Raw genomic sequence first — 13,622 nt, 5'->3', positions numbered from 1 at the left:
TTTGGGTGCACCCCACCATTGACGAGGTATTTGATTATATGTCAAACCATCTAGATCACAGAGTGCCACACAACTTGAAGGGTCTACACCTCAATCTTTTGGATCACACCCATCTACATGGACTATATGTTCTTGTCCTCAACCATCTAGGATGTTATGGATAGATATATGACATGAGCCATCTCCTCAAGGAACTGTATCATGGATGCCATCACAGAGTCGTGTGGCACGTCCTCCTATCACACAAATTCCCATGGTAGGTCCATCCACTAGTAGAGGATGCCGAAGGATAAGGGAAAGTGGAGAAGGTGGAGGATCCTTAAGGATATAAGGGATTCCAAATATACCCCCAAAGCCAATAGATTCCCCTAGTGAAGGAAGATGTGATATGACATAGATGAGCAGGGTGGCCTTAGGATGGATGGCCATGGAAAGGAGGTATATTCCTAACTTCATGGTGTCACGCATGCCATACACAAAGATTGTTTTTTATTATTCAAGCAACAAAAGCAAGCTTGTTGGTAGAAATAATAAGTGCTATGTATAAGAGATTCCCAAATCTAGAGGACAAAACATTTACTAATATGGACTAGAAGTACGGTGCCAACCATTATACCTATAGCCTTGACATTGAAAATGCAAAAAAATACATGCTTATTATTGCTAAAATACATGTGTATTATGGTGCAGGTCTTCTAGTGCGTATTTAAGCACTATCGTAGATACACTTGTAAGTTTTTTTCCTAATGTAAAAATATGTCAATTAGGCCATTTGTATGCCTAATCCCTTGTAGCGATGTTTACACTGCAAAGGATTTGAAGCTTGTCCCCCTTGATACGAGTCATGTATTCCCCTCTAATTGTAAATCTCCATGGTAATGCTCCTTTTCTTGGTTTGGTTGCTTTACATTGATGAATTTCATCTAGTTATATATATATTCTCCATTAAATTTAATAAAGAAGCAACCCTTGAGGAGTTTAACTGGTGTGCAGATCGGATGCTGTACACTCGCGTAGTGAATGCCAGAAGGTCCCCAAGAACAATAGAACTCTACTTTTTGCACAAATTACAAGGTAAAAAGCATGAACGACAAGAGCAAGAGACCAATTGGGTGAAATCTCCCCCCATGCCTTGTGTGAGCGCTCCACAAAGCATGTATTTTATGTATTATTCATCTTCAAGCTCAAATAATAGCCCAAATTACAAAATAGCAAGCTTTTAGCTTTTGAGTTTGCTTTAACACAAAAATAGAAATAAAGCTAATGGATGGTGCCCAAAGAGTCTGGCACACCCAATACAATGTCCAAATAGAAATAACATAATCGTGCGTCCATGCGCTTACAAAATAATAATAAATATTCGACGCCTTAATAAATAGGCGTGACAAAATATAGGCGTGGCGCCTATCAAAATATAATCCATAAATCGAATAATCGCTATCCTCCAATGCTTTCCTCCGCCACTGCTGCTATCTCTACACATCAACTGAAGCATTCACAATTCTTAGTAGAATAATACAATTAAACCGACAAAAGTGAATACCTAGCAGTCTTCAGCTACATAAATAAATCAACTGGTTAGAAATAAATCCTAACCTTAATTTATTACGAGTGCGCACTCTAAACTCATAAACGTTTATTAATTTAATATTCATTTTGTGGAATCACCCGCTATGGAATCACCCATGTACACACTAAATTAATGAAACGCCCGAAAAGGACAGGCATCCCCATCAACTTCTCGCACAAAGAATCCACTTTGTGTATGAGCCCCGGTCATCAAAATTTACGGAATCCACCGTGGCACAGAATCCACCGTGAAATTTGCCTCCTGGCATCATACCCCCGGGGTGGAATAGCAATTGACCTCAATTGCTATTAGCTCAATGTGGAGCTAACAGAGTGGGGAAAGCATTTAAGTCTCTAGCATGCATCCATTGTGCTTCCTCTACAGGATGGTTCTTAAATTTAACTAGATATCTAGAATATCTTCAGCCAGTTCTAGTGGTCATAAAGTCAGTGTCTATGATAGCTTCTAGTTCAAGTATTTCAGTCTCTTCCTCTAACAAAGGTGGGTTTTCATAAACAGGGTGTACAGGTAATTGGCCTCTAAAAGGTCTTAATAAACTAATGTGAAATGTATTGTGAATTTTCCAATGAGGTGGTAATTCTAACTTGAATGCATTGTCATTAATTTTATGAATGATCCTAAATGGTCCATAGAATCTAGGGGCTAATTTCACAACCAAGTGTCTATCTACACTTTGTAGTCTACGTTTTTCTATTCTCAACCAAACATAGTCATCAATTTTGAAATTCATTGCTTGTCTTTTCTTATTGGCTTGTTTGGTATATGATTGCTAGGCTTTGGTTATCATATCTTTCACCTCATAAAAAATAGTATTACGCATACTAGCAATATCATCAGCACTCTGAATTAAAGTAACAAAGTATAAATGTATATAAAGTACAATAGGTGAGGAATAGATATCATCTCATCCTATGCCCGTCATCTTCCTAAGGAAGGCAAAACATTCCTCTGAGAAACTTTTAGTGAGTAGATCTGTAGGATTCTCATCAATCAAGATCTTGAAAAATCTCAATAGACTTGTCCTCTAGCACCTCCTTGATGAAATGATAGTACTTCTCAATGTGCTTCATCTTCACATGGAATACTGGATTCTTGACCAACTGAATAGCACTCATAGAATCCGAATGCAATGTAGGAGTAATAGTAATACCAAGGTCTACCACCAAATGATCTAGTCATAGGATCTCCTTGCAAGCCTTAGTGGCTACAATACTTTGCCCTTACTCTGCCTCAGTAGACAAGGCCATGCATTTCTACACCCTAGATATCAAACAAACAGCACCTCCAACAAAAGTGAAAACATATCCAAATGTGGACTTCCTACTATCTGTATGTCTTGCATAGTTCGAGTTATTGTAACCCATGATTGTAGCATCTTGACTAGCATCGCAAATGCGCATATCTGCAATGCCTTCTTGCATGGACCTCATGAAAACCTTTATGTTGTCTCAATGTCATCGGTCAGGTGTAGCCGTATAGCATGCTACAACTCCCACTACAAATGCTATGTCAAGGCGAGTGGCTATCATGGAATACATCAAATTGCCCACACTGCAGATGCATAAGGGATCTTGGCCACCTCAATCTTATGCTCATCTAACCACTAATGATTACATAGATAAGTAGTATTTTGTTATTAATTATTTAAAAAGAATACATAGAAATGCTAATGTATAAGTTGAATAATCTCAAGGCTCCTTAATCATTTGAACTTTTATTTGTTATAAGTACTCTCTTTTTTTTTTCAATAGAGCTACAAAAAGGTTGATTGAAGTGCTACAAAAAAGCCTCATATGCCTTCTAATCCCTTTGTATAAATGGAGTATAGACAAGTTGTGGTAAGTTTTTTATCAAAATACATCAAGATACTTTATTCCATAAACTACCATAAATAATTTATATAATTTGCTTTGTGTTTTTTTTTTAGATCCCTCATCAAGATGATACTCATTCTTGTGATTGGAGGATAATTGAGTTTATTTATCTTAATAATAACAAACTTATAAAGGTAATGTGGAATATGTTTAACTTTAACATGGTGTTTCACTCAAAAGATAGTGCATTGCAAAATAACATTGAACTAACATTCTTTTTTTTTTCAAGTGTATGATAGTTTTAAATTATTGTTATAGTAGTAAGCATGTTTGGTATGTATGAGCAAAGCTTTTCAAGTACATGCTTGTTAATTGCATACAAGAAGAACAAGGAGACAAGTAGTGCACAAACAAGGAGGGGATATAGAGTATAAAAATAGAGAAATAGGGACCCTCAATGCCTAAAGTAATCAAAGCATCAAAGAAAGGAAAAAGAACTCTTGAAAAGGATGTTTCTTATTTTAAAAAATAGTTGTTGTATATTATATTATAAAATATCATGTATAATATCTTTTTTAAAAAATAGCATTGATGTTTAGCAGTCAAGAAGTGAAATCAGATATATATACATGCTATATATAACTTGATGTACAAACTTACCCGTTTGTTGCTAAGTTGGAATGGAAATAAACATGGTAATTCAATATCTTCACTTTGTAAATCCAACCTCACTCGATGTAGTGTACATGATGATCTAACCTTTAGTATCGCAATAATGTTCTCATTGAGCCAAACGTCGAGATCCACTATAGGATCTTTGCTAAAATCCTCAAGATTCTAATATAATGCAACTAGACTACCACCAACATAATGCCATCTACTGTAATAAAAGCTAAGGATAAATGTTGAGTAACAAGCATGTATTTGCAAAGCGACAAGATTAATCTATCTTGCAAGTTATTTTACCTTCTCTCTTGGTATCCCACCCCTCATCGATAAATTGTGAGACATGATCAAATGCTAACCTCTTGATTGATATCATGGCTATTTACTTTATTATCTTAGCATTAGAAAAAAAATAAACACATTAATAAGCATAAACAAAGGAGTCTTGCTTAGCCTACTTGAGATATTAGGTTTTAATACTCCATGTATCTCATAAAAGATATTACATATGTAACTCTCACTAGTGGTTGGACTTGGCAAAGAGTACCCAAGGCTTATAAAATCAGGAAAAGGAAGCAATGATATCATTTTCCATTGGCCATTATGCATAAGGATAATATAAGAATGGTCATTAAAAAATATTCCATTCTTTGTGAGCTCTGTTTTTTTAAACCTTTGTACATTTCTTTTCAACCAAACCATACATAATACCAATAACATCAATAATAAACTCAAATGGCTATCATTTCTCAAGATTACAAGGATACAGATCTACAAATAAAAATAAATTTTATCATAATAAGACCTAGTACCAAGTTTAGTAAAAGAAAAGCATTGAGAAACAATTTAGTTTATGCAATGGAAGACTTGAAGGTCCAAGTTTCAAATGCAATTCTCTATGTATGAATATATGTTATATTAAAATATTTTTTATGCTATTCTTGTTTGGTTTAAGTGGTTTAAGTCTAAAATATTTTATCCTACCCTTCCAAGAAGAGATAAAAGACCTCTCACAACTTTGTCTTTTCTTACATTTCGATTGTTGCACCACCTACCTTTACTAATAATGGTAGGAATCCATATTTCATCTATTTGGAATGAATTAAACATAGACATGGATGTGATTTTAGAGCTTGGACATTTTGTTGAAGGTCAAAATTTTGTAACCATGGCACGTGCGCACACGCACACATGGACACACACGAACACACACACACACACACACAAACAGGCTACCACTAAGGAAGAAAAGTGATGAGAACAACAAAACAAGGAAAAAAAATATGAACACTAAGATTTTTTGAAAATTGAATTTATTTTCAATTATCATTATTATATAATTCTAAATATAGTATAAATATAAAGTGAATGAGACCCTATATCATTAATGTAAAGGATATCATAATCACAATTATGAGATGATGTGAATAGATATTCATAATTCAACTTTGTAGTAATATTGTATCCATTCTATTTATAAAATGTGGTTTTTTCTTTTTCAAAAATAAAACTTCCATTATGGAGGCTTTGCGTTCATTGGTCTAGAGAACTTTATCTCTACATCCTATATTTCAAGACCTCAAAACTCTCCTAACTAGAGACGTGATCATCACTCAATCTAGCTAAATTGATAAGATATAATAGGTATAAAACCAATGAGAGTGTAGAGTCACATGAAAGGAAGCCCCCAAATCAAGACACCAACATTGAGAGTAAGAGAACTAAACATCGGTTTCGACTAACTAGCATCAAGTGAAGAAGTAGTATGTAATTATCTAAACTATACTCCAAATTATGCATTTATCTCATCAATATAAATAGTAGACTTAGGAAAAATGCACTGTGATCTTATGAGACCCTACTGCCCACAACAATAACAAGTAAGAGAGAACTTAGGACCATGAGATTTACTGCATGACTACCCACAAGACTTAGACTTGCCCATATTAGGCTGTGAGTCTCTACCACATCGTTCATTTATCATTTTGCCATCATGTTTGCCTCTAACTATAAATGCATGAGAAGTACAAGCTGCATCAATGCTCTTCATGTCACTTCATTTGTAAGCAAGGCTCCATCTACATCAGAGCATTTAAAGCCATCTTCAAGAGAATTAGTACTCATAACAATATAGAATGTATCTCCCAAGACTCTAGAAGAGTAACAAGCAAGAAGAATGACTTTATATTGTCCTCAAATTCAATGTCCTTTGAGGTAAGCTGGCTAAAAATGGAGTGGAACTCATTCAAGTGAGTGGACATAAGAGTACCCTTGTTTATACAAAGATCCACAAGCTTCTTTAGCCAATACAATTATGAGGCATGACTTTTCTTATCCCAAAGATAACATGTCTTTTTCCATACATCGCAAGCACCATCTTTAACCATAATAACATTGAAATAAATCTACTTGAATAGAGACAAGATAATGGTGAACTTTCATAGCTCATCTAATCATCTCTATACCAATCTTCTAACTTTATTGCATTGGTTTTCAATGGTCTAAATTATTTCTTTTTGCATCAATACTTGCCAAATCTGGGTCTTCCAATATTAGAAGTTATTGCCATCTAACTTCTCTATGTTAAAGATAGCACTGTCATTGGAATCATTTGAAAAACTTGCAATTATATTTACTAACCAGCAATAAATCAGCCCCAAATTTGAGCCAAAAAGCATGCAATATGATAAAAATTGAGCCAATATACCGCTATCCACAAGCAAGAAGCATTAGATGCTTAATACAAGTGTCTGCTCTCAAAGAAACTGATCAAAGCTGAATTTTAGCATGCTTATCCATAAAACTATAATAAATGAGTGTATAGTTGTAGGAAAAAGACCGAAATACAAAGCTTCCACTACTAAGGATGTCGAAGTAGCAAGAAGGATATACAATGCAACTAGCAATGTCAAGGATAAAATGTATAAACAACCAAGGTATCAAATGCTATCAAAGACCCAAAGATGTCATATACATAGATACAATCACAAGTAAAAGAGTAGCATATACATAAGCCATCTATGCATAAGAGATCTCCAAAAGCAACAAAGATCCATCAATCTCCAACTAGCTCACTGCATATGAATAGTAAAGCTCAAGTATATAACCAAGAATGCATCTAAAAATGGAAAACCCTCTAAGAGGAAGTACTAGGTCAGCCCACAATCATCAATGTTTGTAAGTATGGTGAATATCAAAACCAATTGAGGATATATACATAGGCAAGAGACTCCTATTGTCTTAAATAAACCAAGATTTGCAATGAATAGTAAAGCTCAAGTATATAACCAAGAATGCATCTAAAAATGGAAAACCCTCTAAGAGGAAGTACTAGGTCAACCCACAATCATCAATGTTTGTAAGTATGGTGAATACCGAAACCAATTGAGGATATATACATAGGCAAGAGTAAAGCTCAAGTATATAACCAAGAATGCATCTAAAAATGGAAAACCCTCTAAGAGGAAGTACTAGGTCAACCCACAATCATCAATGTTTGTAAGTATGGTGAATACCGAAACCAATTGAGGATATATGCATAGGCAAGAGACTCCTATTGTCTTAAATAAACCAAGATTTGCAATGAATAGTAAAGCTCAAGTATATAACCAAGAATGCATCTAAAAATGGAAAACCCTCTAAGATGAAGTACTAGGTTAGCCCACAATCATCAATGTTTGTAAGTTTGGTGAATACCAAAACCAATTGAAGATATATACATAGGCAAGAGACTCCTATTGTCTTAAATAAACCAAGATTTGCAATGAAAAAATATCAAAGTGCTTCCATGGAAGCAAATTCGAAATGTCCAAGAGCAAAGAAAATCTCAATACATGTGCCTCATAGTATTTGGAAACTGAAGAGACATCAAATGGACATCCGAAAGCATATGCATAATATAAATGACCAAGTCCCTATAACCAATAAAGCTCCAAAGCAAGTAGCCATCGCAAGTATGTATCCAATGGAGCTCAAATCCAAAGCTTAGAGCTCAAAATAAGCATATTTGAGCATAATAATCAATGCCAAGCATCAATACATCCATGTAGCATATCCAAAGTGCTTGTAGACATTCAATACATAAGCCTTTGACCTCTAAGCTTATTGTTCACAGAGTATAGTAGCAAAGAATCCTTCAATGGTAGGGCTATTCGAGATCTAATGGACCCAAATTTCTTTCCCAGGCATGAAAGCATCAACCAATGATTAAAATAACATCAAATAAGCATTAATCTATTCAAATACATGATGCCCAAAGAGTATATGGTAGGACTATCCTAAATAGTAGGTCAATGACTAATCTTAACTACTCAAAAAAATACTCAAATGGAAGCATTTAATTCTAGGGAAGATACCAAGTGGTCAATGATCCTAGACCTCAAGCAAGAGCTGGATGATTGTTGTTAGTCATCTCAAGAATAGAGCTACCCAAATTGGTGCAAATCACACTAGCTATCCTAGGGATACTATTGGTTGTCCTTAGCAAACCTGATTAGAGCCAAGAAGGTTCAAAGAAAGATAGGAGTGATGCATACCTCAATTGGTGGCTGCCAAGAAAGTTTTAGGTGGACCTCACTTCTCAGGCTCAAATTAATGTGGGTGAAGCTCCTCGAATGCCCCCTTTTGAAAGGTAGAGAAAGAGTGAGAGCACAATCAAAAGCAAGAGAATGTAAGAGCCATGGAGGTTCAAGCAAGAGAGAAAGCAAGACAATATATGGAAACTCCAACACTCACAATGTGTGACCTACCTTCCCTTATTCTATTGTCATAGAAAGAGTAAAGAATAAAGTGATATTGATGGGTAACTGCCACTTGCAAAGTACAATTATGCAGACACCAAGTTCATAATCAATGTGGGTGGCTAGGCACGGCCTTTAACCCCCAACAATTCAGACTCCTTTTCTTTGTTGTTGATATGTTTTCATGTACAAAACAAGACTTTTTCATTGTCTCAACAAAGTGGTCATCTATCCTCTCCAAGGATTGACCAATATTCTTACCCTCTTTTTCAATCCAACCAATTGATAAGTTGAGTGATGTGCGTTTCATCGACAACAACATGGCGGTCTCCAACAATAAAGCTATCTCCCTAGGTACTTCTAGATGGTCTCTTCCATGATCAATGTGTGTTGTAGCGAGTTGTAGTGCCTCTTGAAGTCTTATCCAACTTAATGATTGTCATTAACCAACAAATTTCCAAATGGACCAAGTCTAATCCTATCTTAGCATGTGTTTGTGTGTGACTGTCATCTTCAATGGGAACGTGTGGGTGGGAAAGTTCATAGGTCTATAGTGCAATGTCTGTCTTCATCATTTAACACATAAGGTCTTAAGTGTAGGAATGCATCCCTATGAGTCATATATGCAGTTTTTCATGAAAAATCCCTCTTTGACTTTTTGTAAGGTGTTCTTTCTGATGTCTTATGGGGTCCCTTCCTTGTTTGCCTATCACATTAGCCCTCCTAACCAAGCTATTTCAATGGATATTTGGTTATTTGTCCTATTTTTATCTTGTTCCATGTGAACATCCTTATCTCACTAGAATTAAATTTTGATTAAATGATCATGTCTACACCTTTGGATTGGAAAATTTATCTTTTACAACACCTTGTTGGATTGACCAGTATTACTTTTCGTAATATTTTACGCAATTCTGATATATTTACATTTGAATGCACCCATTTGGCATCAAAATTGGGTTTTGCCTCACAACCCTATCTATCCCTTTGGACTATACATTTTTTCCTTTTTAATGCCCCTTATTCTAAGAGTTATGGTTCACTTTTTATTCCTTCCTAAATGATTTCACAATTTTTCATGTAAACATGGCATTTTCTTATTGAAAGGCAATTTTCATATTATAGCCCTTTTCTTACTTTGAAATTGGACACATTTTCTTTTTACTACTTGTCTTTTCAACTACTAAATTGTCAATTATTAATTTTTTACCATATTTACAAGTTTTTCTTGCACTTTTTGACTATTTTCCATGCAAATGCAACTTTTTAGCACCGGAAGTAGATTCTAATGCACCCACCCTGTTGGCCCTTCAAATAGAGTTCTTTTTTTTTGCTATGTTACAATCCGACTTATGAATTTTCCAGAATAAATTTTCATGATGTTTCAAATTTTTATTAGTGCATTTATGCGTGAACTTTGGCCTTTTCATGTTTTCACATGTCCTATTTTCCCCTAGCTCATTTATCATCTAGTTGATATCTCCCTATACCATTAATATGGTTTCAATCCCCATCATGGTAAATTTTTCTACTTCTCATCACCCATTAATGGGATGAGACTAGGGGAAAGGCACTTAATTTTACTTTTCAATTTTTTAAAAAATAATTATAATATTCATTTTTTTTAAACACCGCTTCAACCATTCACTCGTTCCCTCTTCCCCTCTCTCTCCTTTCTTACTTGTCATTCGCCCTATGCACCACTCATCTCCATCCCCCCCCACCAGTGAAGTGCCCATTCCCTAGAGGCTGCCACCCCTACCACCTTTTCTCCCTTTCCCTCCCATTACCTCCTGCTCTTCCACCATGCCACCCCAAACCACCCTTTCCTCTCCCTACCCCCACCAACCCCTTGTTCCCACCCCTAACCCCAAAACACTAGTCACCCCCCCAAACCACCCACCCTCCCAAATCACTCACTCCACAAAACCACAAACACCCCCTACCCCATAGCCCCTCTTTTTCCCCCTACATTAACGCACCACCCCCCACACCCCTATAACCCATACCTAGGCCCCCCTTTCCACCCCCCACAAAAAAACAATCAAACCCCTCCTATCTCCCCTACCCTCGCTCCCCCCCCCCCCCCCCCCAAATAAACCCTACCTAAGCCCCTCCTTCCCACTTGAAAACAAATAACCAAAAACCCCACAAAGAATAAAACAAAAAAACAAGACCCACCTATATCCACCTCCTAAGCCCCCTTCTCGTGCAACAAAAACATCCCACCCAAGAGTTGCGCATGCGGATTTGTTTGTTGTTATTTTTTGTGTGTCACTTCTACATGACCATTCATTTGTGGCAACTCGAGAGTCTCATTTACTCGCTATTTGCATGCAGTTTCCATTGCTCATTCCCATGTTTTTTGGACTATTGTTCATGTGTGGGACACAGATGTGGTCTTGCGCATGGAATGATATGGGTGTTCACATACTCTCAACTCCGTAAATGCCTCTTTCCTCAATAAATACACATGTAAATTCACACGTTTTTTTTGTATCCTATCTTTTTTTAAAGAAAACATGCACATTCAATGAATATATATATATATATATATATATAATAACCACCCAAAAAATAATTTTTTAAATGACCAATACACACACACACACACACACACACACACACACACACATTCATACAATTGAATACACCTATATTATTTTAAAAAAACCCAAAAATATATATAAATTAATTATTATATCCAAAAAAGAAAAATTTTAAAAAACAAACATGTCCCCACATATTCTTATTATATTCTGTTTTTTAGCAAAAAAATACACAACACTATAATAATCACACTCATTTCATCCCCCTATCTTTCGCTCACACATTTCCACATGTCCACTTCCTTTTTAAAACCAAAATGACAACAATAACAAACACATACAAACCAACACCCCATCATCCCTTCCCCACATTGCACACATAACCCTTCTTTGTAAAACCAAAATAAAACCCAAACCATATCTTTGTTTTTCTCTTTGGAATTTTTGGTATATGTGTTTTTTTGTACATTCTGCAAGTGGTGAATTATTCGTTAATCGCTCATCTATTGCTTTTATTACAGATTTCTTCGAGCCATGGACTCATGGAACTGCATCTTCTTCATCGTGAGTGCCATCAAACCTTGTAGATGTCCCATACCATGCCAAGTTCCTTTCTTTTATTTCCTTCACATGCACCATAATACACCATTATTTGTAAAAAAAATCAATTGATCTTTGCACCACTAAATTGAAAAAATTTGCTTAAATATTTGTAATTAAAAAGAAACAAACTATGTTAAATCCACATCATTTTTAAAATTAATTTTGAAAAAACAAAACCCACCATTCACATGTGCACATGCATGTGTGTTACAAACATAATACTTTATAATTAAAATTAACCCCCATCGTCATGCATGCATACATTGCAAAACACATCTTATTATAAAAATGAACTACATTATAAAGACCCTTTGTCAAGTCAAGTCTGAGTGGAGATAGGATGCATTAATTATAATTCATTGTGCATTAATGGATTAACTTTAAAATGAACTAATGAATAATTTCTCACCAACTAAATTGAAACCGATTAGCCTTCACCCATCCATTACACCACACTTTAGGTTTACAAAAGGCACAAATGAGGATGGGGTTTCTTTGTCAAGTCTAGTCTTCTTGGTCCTTGTCGTATTTGTCTTTAGTCAATGATTTTTGTGCAAGTCAATTCTCATATGTATGGTATGGTCAGTGTCATCAATGCAATGTGCTTGCGATTTTATTTTGTGTGACTGACTACATACTTGTAGGTGCTTGATTGTATGCATATCATGAAGATTTCTATTTCACATGTGCATAAGTCATATCAAACTTTTTTCATACAATCTAGATTACTTGGAAATGTTTGGTCTAGTCTTGTCCATTCTTGGTCTTTATCTTGATTTTTGCTCAGTTATGGTATATGCTTTTGTATAGGAATTCCCCTATTTTTCCTAGTTTTATGTGTGTGTGATTTTTATCATATGTAGTGTGAATGGTATCCTCTACACGATTTTTCTTTGCTCTTGATGTTGACTATAATCATTGTGCGGTCCCATGAGACTTTGTAGCCCCCCTCAAGTTTCCATTGATGGATACAAAGCTTTGTTACTCATTTCTCGCATCTTACAAATGTCATATACAACTGGTGTATGGTGGTGTCTTTTATCTATCATCTACCAACATTAGTGAGGCATTGTGTTTACCCATTTCTACTCCATATATGCCTAGTGGTACACATCTCTTATGAGTTGAGCTGATTGTGGATGCCCTCTACTAGAAGGAAACTTCTACACAATTGTTGCTTAGTAGAGTCATAAGCAGTTTAGGTGTATCAATGTCTGCTATTTTTTCTCCCGAATGGAAGCAGCTCTACCAGTTCTTATAGGGCCATTTTGAGTATAGCAGACCAACATCTAAATGTCTATCCAAGGAACTTTTCACTGCCTCTGTCAAAATTCTCAGTGTGAAAACTAGGCCCAATTCCTCTTTACCAAAATAGATTAGAATTTTTAGAAAGTCTAGAAAGGCCAGTTGTGAGTAATGTGTCTTATAGAGTTTTTTTTCATAGGATAATCTCATTCACACCTCCAACTAGTGGAGTCGCTATACCAGATCCTCTTGCTCTTCCTACACAAGATCCACCTTCAATTCCTTCTCCTTCTTCAATGTAGGAAGACTCGGATAATGATGAGCCCACAGGCTCATGTACCTACTATTTCTATCAATTCCCTTCCCTCATTCCTATCTTGCACAAACATATTTGCAACATAAAGAAAATGTCAAC

This window comes from Lygodium microphyllum, chromosome 5, assembly GCF_053477565.2.
Source record: "Lygodium microphyllum isolate KBCC chromosome 5, Lygodium_microphyllum_v1.1.10, whole genome shotgun sequence".
Classification (NCBI taxonomy): Eukaryota; Viridiplantae; Streptophyta; class Polypodiopsida; order Schizaeales; family Lygodiaceae; genus Lygodium; species Lygodium microphyllum.
This window is presented reverse-complemented; position numbering follows the sequence as displayed.